General features: G+C 39.8%; 1 protein-coding gene across 21 annotated transcripts in view; it reads right to left on the minus strand.

Moving 5' to 3' along the window:
* ptprs.S (protein tyrosine phosphatase receptor type S S homeolog) overlaps positions 1–9,597 on the minus strand; it is a 380,500-nt gene extending 370,903 nt beyond the window's left edge. For 10 of the 21 annotated variants that reach the window (XM_041579826.1, XM_018243490.2, XM_018243491.2 and 7 more), the window contains exon 1: positions 7,535–7,667. The gene's annotated coding sequence lies outside the window, so the exon portion shown is untranslated. Of the gene's footprint in view, positions 1–3,912; positions 4,034–7,277; positions 7,668–9,497 lie in introns of those variants that run through there. The other 11 variants (XM_018243499.2, XM_018243497.2, XM_041579827.1 and 8 more) reach the window with 5 other exon arrangements.
* Between the last annotated feature and the right edge of the window lie 3,678 nt (positions 9,598–13,275).

Consider the following 13,275-nt stretch of genomic DNA (forward strand, 5'->3'; position numbering starts at 1 on the left):
CATGCAAATTTACAGCAGGTGCTGGACCCCCCTGCAGCAACAATAATTACGGTAATGCATCGAAAATGGCTTCCGGCTGAGCTAATGCATACAGCCAGGAACGAGGCAGCTGTGTGGGCCACAGGAGGAACTTTCATGGGCACAAATTGATGTGGTTTGGGTAATGACTCGAGAATAAGCCGAGGTAGACTTTTTCAGCACATTTTGGGTGCTGAAAAACTCTGCTTATACTCGAGTATATACGGTATATTATTTAATATTGCCTACAATATGGTTTAGTTATGCTATATGCCTCCTGTTAGGTATGGAGATCCTCTATCTGGACAGGTGGCAACCCCATCTGTCAGTCAAAACCCGACCAATGCATAAAGAGAGAATGAAGAGATCCCTGAGTGAGAGATAGTCGAGTTACTTGATTATTATAGAATTTTTACTTTATCAACTTCAGAAAGTTTATTGCAGTATGATGCCACATACAAATTTTTATTTTCGCTTTAGTTACCCTTTTAAAGGAACTGTAACACCAAAAAATGAAAATGTTGTTGACAATGTACTGGTGCCCTACACTGGTACAACTGGTGTGTTTGCATCAGAAAACAACTATAGTTTAACCCTTTCCCTGCCAGCCGTTTTGTCCTAGATGCGAACATCTTCTGCAAAGCAGTTTTTAGACATTTTGTACTCTTTCACTGGGGCGGTCTTTTAGTTTACCCAGGAAAACAAAATATTGTTTTTTTCAACCTGAACTTTCAGAATATGCAAGAATTTTGGTGTAATTCTACTTCTGTAAAAAAAATATAGGCTTCTAAGTGTCTAATAAAATGAAAAAAATCATGTTTCACAAAGAACAATCACATATATCAGAAACATAATTTATTTTATGTACAAGAAAACAGCCGATTTGGAAAGGTCTAGGTCTCCTGAACGTGGCAATACCAAATATATATAGTTTTATGGAGATTTCTCACTTATAGATCAAAATCTACAAGCAGTACACTACCAAATTTACAAAGCACCACTCCCCAAACGGCATACTTCTCATTTCAAGGCCAAATACTCCACTAACAGTATGTTTACCTTAGAAGAATACCCATTATTAGAAAGAACAGATTCTGGTGAATCAAAAATAGGTAAATATATCTTTGTACTCCAAACTACCAAGTTGAAATTGTTTCCTAAAGTTATAATGTTTTATAGAAATTGGTGAATTTTTTGAAAAATAACCTCAAAGCTTCCACTCTACAGCATCGTGTCTCCCAAACATCATTAGGTATCAATGTAAAATACCCCAAAAATGAAAGCCTATGGTCCACTGAACAGTTTGATGCCCAATATGTATAGGTTTACCAAAGCATGTGGTATATAAGGGTCCTAAAATGTAGACACCTCATTTGAGCCATCAGTTCTGTAATTCGAGATACTGAAAAATCAACACATTTACATAGTTTGTGGGGTGCAAAGAAAAACATATATTTTCGGAAAGTACACATTTCCCCAAATCCAAATTGGGTATGCATGTCTTTCTACTCCAAAGCACCAAGTCGCAAACCTTTCCTAAATTTGGCAATTTTGGTGACATTTCCAAAAATCACCTCAAAACTTGCACCCTGCCGCATTGTATGTCCCACATACAATTGAGTATCAAGATAAATCACCCCAAATATGAAAGCCTGGGGCCCTCTGAACAGTTTGATGCCCAATATGTATAGGTGTACCTAAGCACGTGGCATATAGGAGCCCCAAAAAGAAGACCCCCCCATATGGTCTATCAGTTCACCCAAAAAAACCATATACTTTCAGAAAGTACACATTCCCGCGAATCCAAATTGGGTATGCATGTCTTTCTACTCCAAAGTACCAAGTCGCAAACCTTTCCTAAATTTGGTAATTTTGGTGACATTTCCAAAAATCACCTCAAAATTTCCACCCTGCATCGTATTTCCCACATACTTTTAGGTATCAAGACAAATCACCCCAAATATGAAAGCCTGGGGTCCTCTGAAATGTTTGATGCCCAATATGTATAGGTGTACCTAAGAATGTGGCATATAGGGGCCCCAAAATGAAGATGCCCCACATGGTCTGTCATTTCAGGTCCTGCAAAATAAACACATTTACATAGTTTTGGGGGGGGGGCAAAGGTAGAAAAAAAAGTAAGTGCACCCCAGAAAACCATATATTTTCTGAAAGTACACATTCCCACAAATCTAAATGAAGACGCCCCATATGGTCTGTCATTTCAGGTACTGCAAAATCAACACATTTACATAGTTTGGGGCGGGGCAAAGGTAGAAAAAAAGTAAGTGCACCCCAGAAAACCATATATTTTCTGAAAGTACACATTCCCACAAATCTAAATTGGGTATGCATGTCTTTGTACTCCAAAATACCAAACCGCAAACCATTCCTAAATTTGGTGATTTTGGGGACATTTCCAAAAATCACCTCAAAATTTCTACCCTGCAGCATCGTATTACCCACATACTTTTAGGTATGAAGAGAAATTACCCCAAATATGAAAGCCTAGGGTCCTCTGAACAGTTTGATGCCCAATATGTATAGGTGTACCCAAGCACGTGGCATATAAGGGCCCCAAAACACAACCCCCATATGGTCTGTCATTTCAGGTACTGCAAAATCAACACATTTACATAGTTTGGGGGGGCAAAGGTAGAAAAAAGTAAGTTCACCCCCAGAAAACCATATATTTTCGGAAAGCACACATTCCCGCAAATCCAAATTGGGTATGCATGTCTTTATACTCCAAAGTACCAAGTAGCAAGCCTTTCCTAAATTTGGCCATAAAAGCAACTGTTTTTACATTTATCTCACCCATTTTCTTACATACAATTGTAAAACACCATAAATACTGATGCCAAGGGTATACTGAACAATTTGATGCCCAATATGCATTTATATACCAAGGCAGTTGGCATGTGAGTTTTCTGTGATGCCGATTCGCCTTCTGTGAACATAGACCCTTGACTTCATATTATGTGCCTCAAGACCCTCCTAACAGCAAAGACCCCCCAAAACCATATATTTTTGGAAAGTACACTTTCTGACAAATCCAACAAAGATAAAGACGTCTTTCTACACCAAACTACTAAATAGAGGTTTTTGCAACATTTATGAAAATCGCATAAAAATGTTGCAGTTTGCCGCATTTATCGCACACAATGTTTTACGCACAAAGAAAAATTACAATAAATATGGACGTCAGAGGTCTACTGAATAGTTTGATGCCCAATATGCATAGATTTACCAAAGTATGTGGCGTGTACGCACCCCAAAATGAAAAACATGCATATGAATTTTCACGCTAGCCAACTAAGATGCAGAAAAGAGAGCCCCAACTGTGCGTTATGTGCCGTAAGACCCCAAAACAGTAAAAAGACCCCCAGAAAACCATATATTTTTGGAAAAGCACATTCTGGCGGATCAAACTAAGTAAAATCTATCTTTCTATACCAAAGCACCAAACAGCAAAACTACACTAAAGATACATAAGGAACAATAATGCAGGGATAGAATTGCAATAAAAACCACAAAAATAGCGTAAATCAATGAAATAACAAAATAATTGATCCGACAGTGTCTGAAATCGATTATCCAATAGTCACGCTGTCAAAATAACATGTTTTTAGACAAAACAAACGGTACAATGAATAAGTTAAAAAAAAAATAAAAAAAAACACCTGTGAGTTTTTGTGTATAAATATTTGTGCACTTATAAAAGTTGTCTGAGTCTGCAAATACATGTAAATAAGTGTACAAAAGGGACCAAGTGTGCTAAAATACTAAAATAAAAAAATTAAATATACCAATCTTTACTAAAATGTGTGTGTAAGTGTATAAAGGTACTGTAAGTATGTGTAAGTGCAGGTAAGTGTGTAAAAAATGTGCAATTACCGTTTTTGTAGCAGAAGGATCGCTGGAATCACTGGAGGCAGCCAGGACAGCGTGTCTGCAGAGTTACTGCACAGCAGGAAGTCTGAGCCTGAGCCCTGAACCGCCAGCACATACGCCGTACCTGCTTGGTGGTAAAAGGGTTAAATAAATAAATAAGCTGCTGTGTAGCCATGTGGGCAGCCATTCAATGACACACAGTAGATAACTGATAAATTCTCTAGAATACTACAGAGCTTATCCTAGATCAGCTGTGTATCCTGTGCTTTTTCTCCTTTTTCAGCTTTGAATGCTTTATAAGGCTACTCATTTATTGTTATTGCTACTATTTAATACTTCTCTTTCTATTCAGGCTCTCTCCTATTCATATTCTGACCTCTCATTCAAATCAGTGCATGGTTGCTAGTGTAATTTGGGCTCTATCAACCAGATAGCTGAAACTGCAAAATGGTGAACTGCTGAATAAAAAGCTATATAACCCAAAAACCACAAATGAAAAATGAAAAGCAGTTGCAAATTGTCTCAAGATATCACTCTATACACATCATACCAAAAGTTATTTTAAAGGTGAACAACCACTTTAAAGGGTAACTAAAACCTCCCAATAAGAAAATCCCCTAACTACTACACTAGGTAGTCCCCCTCCCTGCTTTTCCCCTACACATAGTTACCCCTGAATTTGCCCCTAAGAGTTTGCTCAAGTATCAGTCTACGGTCTTCTTCGGGTCCTCCTCCCTTCTGCAATTTCTGGTACTTTTGTCGTATGTGCAGTTGCTACATACCGGAAGACTGCTCCAACTGCGCATGAGCCAATGCATCGCTCACTTACAAATGAAGACCGAAAATCCAGAAGATGGTGCCCATTAGCTCCGCTGTGCTTATTCTGCACCTATATGTGAGCAAACTCTTAGGGGCAATTTCAGGAGTAACTAACTATGCAGGGAGCAAGACTACATAGGTTAGTAAGTAGTAGTAGGTAGGTTGGGGGGTTAGCTCCTTTAATTTTATTTTCAACTAATGTCCGAGAATATTACTCTCTACATAATACCTAAATAGTTTATCTGCCTTTATATAACTGCACTTATCCTGCCCATTCAATTCAAGCACATAATAATGTGTTCCACCTCCAAGCCAACAAACTTCATAAGTTAACTTGAATTCAAGACTCTATAGCATACAGGTCATAAACACCATACATCAGATAAACTGGCAAATCTACATATTAAAAAAAGTATACTATTCAGTAAACTGGTCATACAGAGGACGAAAAAAAAAGCTGCGTACTTTCCAGGCTAAGCCTTCCCAACGACCTGCCAGAGAAATATAGTAGAACCCCCATTTTACAACCCCTGAATTTAAGTACTACCTCATTTTACATTGTCGTTTTGTGTCCCACCTATATATTATGCATAATACATTTCCATGATTTTACATTTTCCTGGATTTTAGATAATTTTTTTCTGGTCCCCTTAAAAATGTAAAATGGGGGTTCTACTGTATAAGCCTGAAAATTGGTTAGAGATTAGGCAAAGATATTGCAGTGTTCAGTCATATAGGGGGATTATGTGAGCCCCTCAATAAGATCAAACAGCAGTTGCACCCATTTTGTTAAAGTACGATAAATAGCCTGGCGTGTTTGGTTCCTGATTGGGAACTTAGTCAAAGATATTGCAGTGAATGGACTTCCATAAATATATATATATAAATATAAATATATATATATATATATATATATATATATATATATATATATATATATATATATATATTAGAGAGAGAGAGAGAGAGATAGATAGATAGATAGATAGATAGATAGAGAGAGAGAGACAAATACAAGAGTCCTCTGCACTCAACCCATTATCAATATATTTAAGACAGAGCATACTGCTACTAAAAAATGCCTTAAAAAAAAAACCAGGGATTATTTGTCCATATATTGCAATATATTTAAGATGGCCAACTACGTCAAAGTCATCCCATATCTGGCCAGTCCTATGCTCAATTTTATCTGATTCATTAAGAATTCTGTTGCTTCATTATACATTTTACAAAGGGACTAGGTTTTACCTGCAACTTACTAGCTGCTTTCAAAGTAAAACTCCCAAACTTGGCTGCCCTTTTATTTGACACCTGACTATAGTTGGGAAGGGTGGGAGCTACAACACGGAGCTGGTCACTGCTCCTGTATAACTACAACAAACAAGGGAAAGATGTGCTCACCACTAATTTTTAAAACCATTAGGCGAGGAATATATTGATAATGGGTTGAGTGCAGAGGACTCTTGTATTTTTCTATATGTATTTTGTGGTCACAGCCTCATTGCACCCCCGTCTAATGGTTTTAAAGATTAGTGGTGAGCACAACTTTCCCTTGTTTATATATATATATATATATATATATATATATAATTGTGCGTAGATAGATAATCAGTTTGACAGATTTACAGGGTAGTTAACTGTACTACATAAACACACCCCTTTCATTTAGGCAAGAGGCCTCTACAGGAGATTTTTAAGCACACTTCCACCCCCACCCTTTCACTATAAGGAGAAATGTCTGGCTCTTTTCAATATCAAATGCCTTACTCCCCTCCCCCCATCAGGACAACAGATGGCCTCCCACAGTGGAAGGTAAGGAGGCAACTAGAGCTCTTAAAGACACTAGAAGTAATATTATTGTAGGTACACACTATATATACTATATAAAACACGACCCATTATTTTTAATAACCATATTTATAAAGATATCCACTAGCAACAAAAAAATAATACAGATAATGAAAAACCATTTGAGAAAACCTGAGGTTACTGTGTAAAAATATGAATGACTCCATATTTGCAAACTAGAGTCAATAACAAATTTAACAGCCAGGACCATTTTCCTGTTGGAGAGTAACAGATCAGTGAGTAAGACCTGGAGTATATTTAATAGGTGTAAATATACACATTCATATATTATATGCACACACTATGAAGAACCCATCAGCTCCATCGTTAAGCTGCCAAAATAATGTTGCATCAGTAAAATACAGAGGAAAATTTCGGGATTAAAAAATGCAAAGACAAAGAACAGCTGGCAGTGATTTTGTACTGTATTTTCAGCAGGCCTAAAACAAGGATCAGAATACAGCTCTCTACGAATCTGCAGACATTCATAACCATTGTTCTAACCGTGCGGCCCTCCGGCAGTTTAATTACACTCCACTCATTAAGGTACGATAAACAATTTATGAACACAAACGAAAAAGTATATATAAATGCATTTTACGTCCATAAAAATCTACATACAAACCTTAACGCGAATTATACGTCATTGAATATATTAACATCATCTAAAAGTATATTCACATAGAGAAAGCATCTCTCACCCATTGCGTGTGCATAGCCATTGCCTGTATCTTTCTTACAATCCCCACACCCCTCCTAACAGTGGTTTTTCCCTCCCTCTTTTGCGTTTTCTGCTCTTACCGACACCATTGGGACACTGAGAGCCAGATGGCCCACCGAACCAGATTCCCAGCACGGATAAATCAATCCGCCCAACCACAGCCTCTGGACACTGCGGATTCGGCTTACATGTAAACAGTCGGGCAACATATAAAATATTCCCAAAAAAATCACCTACACTGTCCTCTTTGACCATAAGCACCGTGCCTAAAGCGATATCCCTCAGACAATAACGTCAGGGGCGGAACCAGAATCTACAGGCGGGGCCTCATAGGTAGCAGCGTCATGGGGTGTGGACCTCATATGCTAATAGTAAACGTAATCTATTAAAAAATTATGCCTGGGGCGGTGTCTGGTGGAAAGACTGCCTGTCAGTCCACGAGGGCGTGCCTGGATCAAAAGAAATATGCCTGTTCGCTGGAGAGCATTGCGCTAAGAAAACCATAATGGAAGTAAAGGGTATGGGGGCGCTACGGTATACTAAGTAGCTAATGCGTAGGTGGATGGAGCGCAGTGAAGAGACGACGTTCTAACTGCGTTAGAATGAATTTACTTTAGTCAATGTATGCAACAACAAGCTGCCTCCATTGTGGGTTTAGGGCGTTTTATAGTGTGAGAGAGACAACTGTCAGTAGCAGCTGCCATACAGCATAATCTGCCAACAGGGTAACCCAGACAGCTGCGGGGTCTGCTCTATTTGCCCCACTCCGTTTGCTTGCGTTGCTTTACAATCCCTGGCTGCTGCAAACTATCGAGCATAGTTCTGGAGGTGGGAGTTCTGGCACTCTAAGGGGCAAATTCACTAAGCCGCGAAGCGCCGAACGCTAGCGTTAATTCGCTAGCGTTGGGCATTTTCGCTACTGCGCAAATTCACTAACGAACGCTGGCGTAGTTTCGCTAGTGTTACTTCGCAACCTTACGCCAGGCGAAGTTTCGCTAGCGTCGAAACTACGCAAATTCACTAACTTGCGCAGTGTAGTGAACGCTACCTTTTACGCTAGACTTCCTTCGCCACCTCAGACCTGGCGAAGCGCAATAGAGTAGATAGGGATTGTTTAAAAAAAAGTCAATTTTTTTCTAAGTCCCAAAAAACGCTGGCGTTTTCTACATGATGGCTGATAGGCTGAAAAAGATCGAACATTTTTTGGGGCTCCCCTTCCTCCCCCCTACATTTCCTGACTCATGGCAACTTACCTAGACAGTGGGCACATGTGTAGGGCAAAATAAAATTTTTATTTGCTGATTTGAAGGTTTTCTAGGCATTTGTAGTGCAGATACGTGTTCCTCCATTGAAATTTGAATTTTGCGCCGTATGCAAATTAGCCTTCGCTAGAGTAACTTCGCTTTATATAGCGAATCAACGCTAGCGCAACTCCACAACCTTACGCTACCCCTGTGCGCAACTTCGGATTTTAGTGAATTTGCGGAGCCCTGGCGAAACTACGCCTGGAGAAGTGCGGCGAAGTTGCGCCTGGCGCAACTTCGCATCTTAGTGAATTTGCCCCTAAGTCCAGACTTCTTACACTACCCTAATGAGTACTGACTGGTGTGAACATAATAATCACTATCAGCTGTGTCAACAGGTAATCTCTTCTGCAGGAATAAAGGAAGGGAGCTGCTGTTTAACACAATTTATGCAAAAATAACGGTATAATATTTTGTTTCAGATTATAAGGGCATTGAAAAAGAGCCAGACATTTCTCCTTATAGTGAAAGGGTGGGGGTGGAAGTGTGCTTAAAAATCTCCTGTAGAGGCCTCTTGCCTAAATGAAAGGGGTGTGTTTATATAGTACAGTTAACTACCCTGTAAATCTGTCAAACTGACGCAATCGGACGCGCTGCACAAAAATGCAGCGTATGCATCCGACAGTCGTGTCCCATCAACGCTGCAACACAATCCAACGGAATTACTTACCTTATTTCCGTCGCATCCGTCGTGACACCTGCGTTTTTGTGCAGTGCGTCGGATCGCAGCGGACTTGTCCGTGGAGTCCTGCCCTAAATCTTTTGTATATCACTTATAATTTTTGCCATAAGGTTTACATGTATATTTAAATCTAACCAAATGTGGCTGTCGTCTAAAAATGACAAATAATATCAAATAATCTGCTATAAAATTGAATAAAACATGTTTCATATACCTTTTGGGTCCACTTTCTTTATTATCTTTGCATTCTTATCTCGCTCCTCCTTTTCTCTTGATTTCCTGTGCTCTTATCTATACAGCCGGTTGTCTCTTTTTTCTTCTCTATTTTTTTCTTCTCTTTTTTTCTGCTAGCAGCAGCCACTGAGAAGGACTGGGCATGCATAGGTGGGAGGCGCTGGTTACCGATGTCATTTTGTCCCCACATCAAACATGTCTGGGTCCTTCTCAGGGCTGCTGTCCTCATCCCTGTCCAGCAGGGAATGGCTGGTAGATTGAAACAAGATCTGCGAAGTGTACCCCAGTAGGTTAGAAATTAAAGTTTATTAAGATAAAGCTATGTGCAGACTGGGAACAGACACACAGGCAGGGTGATGAGAGGGGGTTTCCAAGCTACAGCAGAGTTCAGCCTCAGTGCTGTGACCGTTTCCTGTGAGAGAATGAATATAATGACACTTTTAGGAGGTAAAATGCATTCAAAAATTTTTTTCTGCATCATTACATAGTTTCAGGAAAGATTAATCATATAACTCAGTGCTGTCCCACTTCTGTGGCACCGAGGGCTGAAAATTTTCTGGCCTACATGGTGGAGGGCAAACACAGCCCTTCAGCAGTAAAGTCTCTCCAAAGATGCCCCAGTAGCTTCCCATCTTCTTTTCACTGCTCATGCTCTGTGCTGCTGTCACTTACTGATCTTAGCAACCGATTCAAAATAATATACAGTACACATAGAATATAAATGTCACAAGGCAGAATAGGAATTAATATAGATAATTACTACATGACAGCACAGAAACCAGTGCAACTAGAATTAGAATTTAATAATCAGCCTTGTAGTATCAGCTTATATTACAGGCCAACCTAAATTTCTGCTTGATAATTTGTGACGACCCCCCCAAGCTTAGCTTCTCAACAGCTGTTCAGAGCCCACTGAGAATGTTAGTGTCGCAGACACTTTCCAAGGTGGTGACCCCTTGTGACAAGTTTGAAGTCCTGTATCATTGCTGCTATTAAGAAGCTGAAACTTTATTGCTTGTGCAAAAAGTTCAGTATATTAAAATATAAATTTTCAGGCTTTAGTTCTCCTTTAATACATACCCTTAAATCCATATGCACCCTCCTCCCCTGTGGATAACACAGCAACCCCCCCCCCTCCAGCACATGATTAAAAACCTTAGGGGCCCCTAAGAACAATTTTCAAATGCTTAAAGGGGACCCGTCACCCAAAAAGATTATTCAAAATCCTATTTTATCACATTAGTCAAGCAAAATGAACTTTAATTACACTGTATAAATTATTTCAATCTGGTTTCCTTCAGTCTGGGAATTCAAAATGATAGCAAGCAGGCAGCAGCCATTTTGTGGACACTGTTTTTAAGGAAAGCCTTGCATTATCTCAGAATCTTGTTTGTGCACCAGAATGGGGAGCCCGATGTCCATTCCCATGCCCTGGCTACACAATTAAATGGTAAAGAGAACGGGGGAATGTGGGGAAAGCAGAGACATCTAGGAAGTGCTGAATGGAAAGTGAAAGTAATTGTCTGCCCCGCCTCTATGCCCAGGGCAGACAATATTTGATTGACAGCTGAGATTTTTAAATGAGCTTACAACAGTTATGAATGCTTTAATAAAAAATAGAAATTGGATTTCATGTTTAATTTGAAAAGGGCTTGTATTATACAGATTTGTGTGTCTGGGTAACAGGTTCACTTTAACCCCCAGAACAAACCCTACCAGGCTTATGTTCCACAGGCAGAGCAGGGCAAAAACAGGCAGAGTATAGTACACACAGGGAGCGTAGGGAAGGCAGAGTATGACACACACAGGGAGCGTAGGACAGGCAGAGTATGGCACACACAGGGAGCATAGGACAGGCAGAGTATGACACACACAGGGAGCATAGGACAGGCAGAGTATGACACACACAGGGAGCATAGGACAGGCAGAGTATGACACACACAGGGAGCATAGGACAGGCAGAGTATGACACACACAGGGAGCATAGGACAGGCAGAGAATGACACACACAGGGAGAATAGAACATGCAGAGTATGACACACACGGGGTGCATAGGTCAGTCAGAGTATTGCACACACAGGGAGCATAGGGAATGCAGAACAGAGCAGGAGACAAAGAAACCTATCAAGACCATTCTAAAATGTACTACATACAGTGACAGTGTTGGTGCCCCAGTTTCTATGAGTGTGAACAGATGAACAATGTGGGCAGTTTCAGTCTTGGTCTTAGGTGTGAACAGTAGAGGGCTTTAGAGGTGTTATAAATGTGAACAATGCAGGGGGATTACATGTGTGAACAATACAAGAGATTCAAATCTGAATTTGAGGTTTAAACAATGCAGTGGCCAGTTAATCCCTGTAGTGATACCCTTTAAATTTTACACAAGGTAAGCAGTCACAGCAGGCAGACTTTCATTTTGGGGGCCACACAAAGGGGGGTCTGGCCCACGGTCCGCCAGTTGGACATCCCTGATATAATTGATATTGAAGGTTATGTAAAATGTCTCCTTTAACATTTTATTTAAAATTTTATATATTTAATAATACTGCGGTCTTAAACTGTAATCGTAATTGTGTGTTGGCTTAAGAATGTCTAATATAGTCTTTATAGTTATTATTACTAACATGTATTTTTAGAGTGCCAACATATAACATAATTGTTTCCTAAAGTATATTCTGTTGTAGACTCCCATTGACAACAGAAATAAATTTATTTAGCAGACAACTAATCTCCAAATGCTTTGTCACTGTCGATTCGAGTTTTTCAAAAAATTCTAATTCGATTTTCAAGATTTATCATACACAGGCCCTTTGAGGACTCGAATTTAACTATTTGCCACCTAAAACCTGACAAATTGCTTTTTAAGTCAATGGGAGACATCCAGGGGTCAATTTGGAGTTTTTTGCAGCCTTCCTGACATTCAAGTTTTTTTTGGAGAAAAAAAAACTCAAATCGAGTCTAAAATTTGAATCAAATTCGATTTAAGGAACTCCTTTATTGGTGTTACTTTCCTTTAACATAGTATTATTATTATATACACAACTTCATAGGACTTGACCCCATGCCCGAAAGGTTCAAATACACTCAATGAGAATAGAACATATTATTATAATAAAAGGCAATATTTATTAAACACCAAGCTAAAACACTTCAATTAAAATCAATTAAAATAATAAGCAGAGCTGCATGTGGACGGGGATCCCCTTAATACAAATATATTATACTGTATGCACTAGTGCAAGATACATGTATACATGTGTGTATGATGAATTGCTGCCTAATGGGACATGCAACAATACACTGAGCACCGCAGTGCAAAGGTAGAGTGAAGCAACCAATGTTCAAATTGGATGTGTGTCCTTCAAGTGTCCAATATTGGTATCCAAGGGAATTGCTACAAGTGCATAGTGATAATGATATATACAGGGGTCAGAGAGAGCAGACGGATTGCCGCATCAGGCCTGACGCCCTTAGGGCCACTCGCTGCAAGAGTGTAATGGAAAATAAAGAACTCACCTCACGAAACGTCCAAGATGGCGACTTCCTGCTCCACCATGCGGCTCTTCCTGGTTGTGATATGCCTGCGACGGAAACGTGTCGCCCCAGGATTGGTCGCCGGCGACGGAATGGACGCCGGCGTCAAAACGTGCGTCGGCGTCAGGACGTCAACGTGAGGACGCCGGCGTCAGCGTCATGACGTCACGGCGTCAAGTTTTGGCGCCAACTTTGGACTATTTATTCCCATGTTCCCTTTCTGT

Source organism: Xenopus laevis, chromosome 1S (genome assembly GCF_017654675.1).
Source record: "Xenopus laevis strain J_2021 chromosome 1S, Xenopus_laevis_v10.1, whole genome shotgun sequence".
Taxonomy (NCBI): domain Eukaryota; kingdom Metazoa; phylum Chordata; class Amphibia; order Anura; family Pipidae; genus Xenopus; species Xenopus laevis.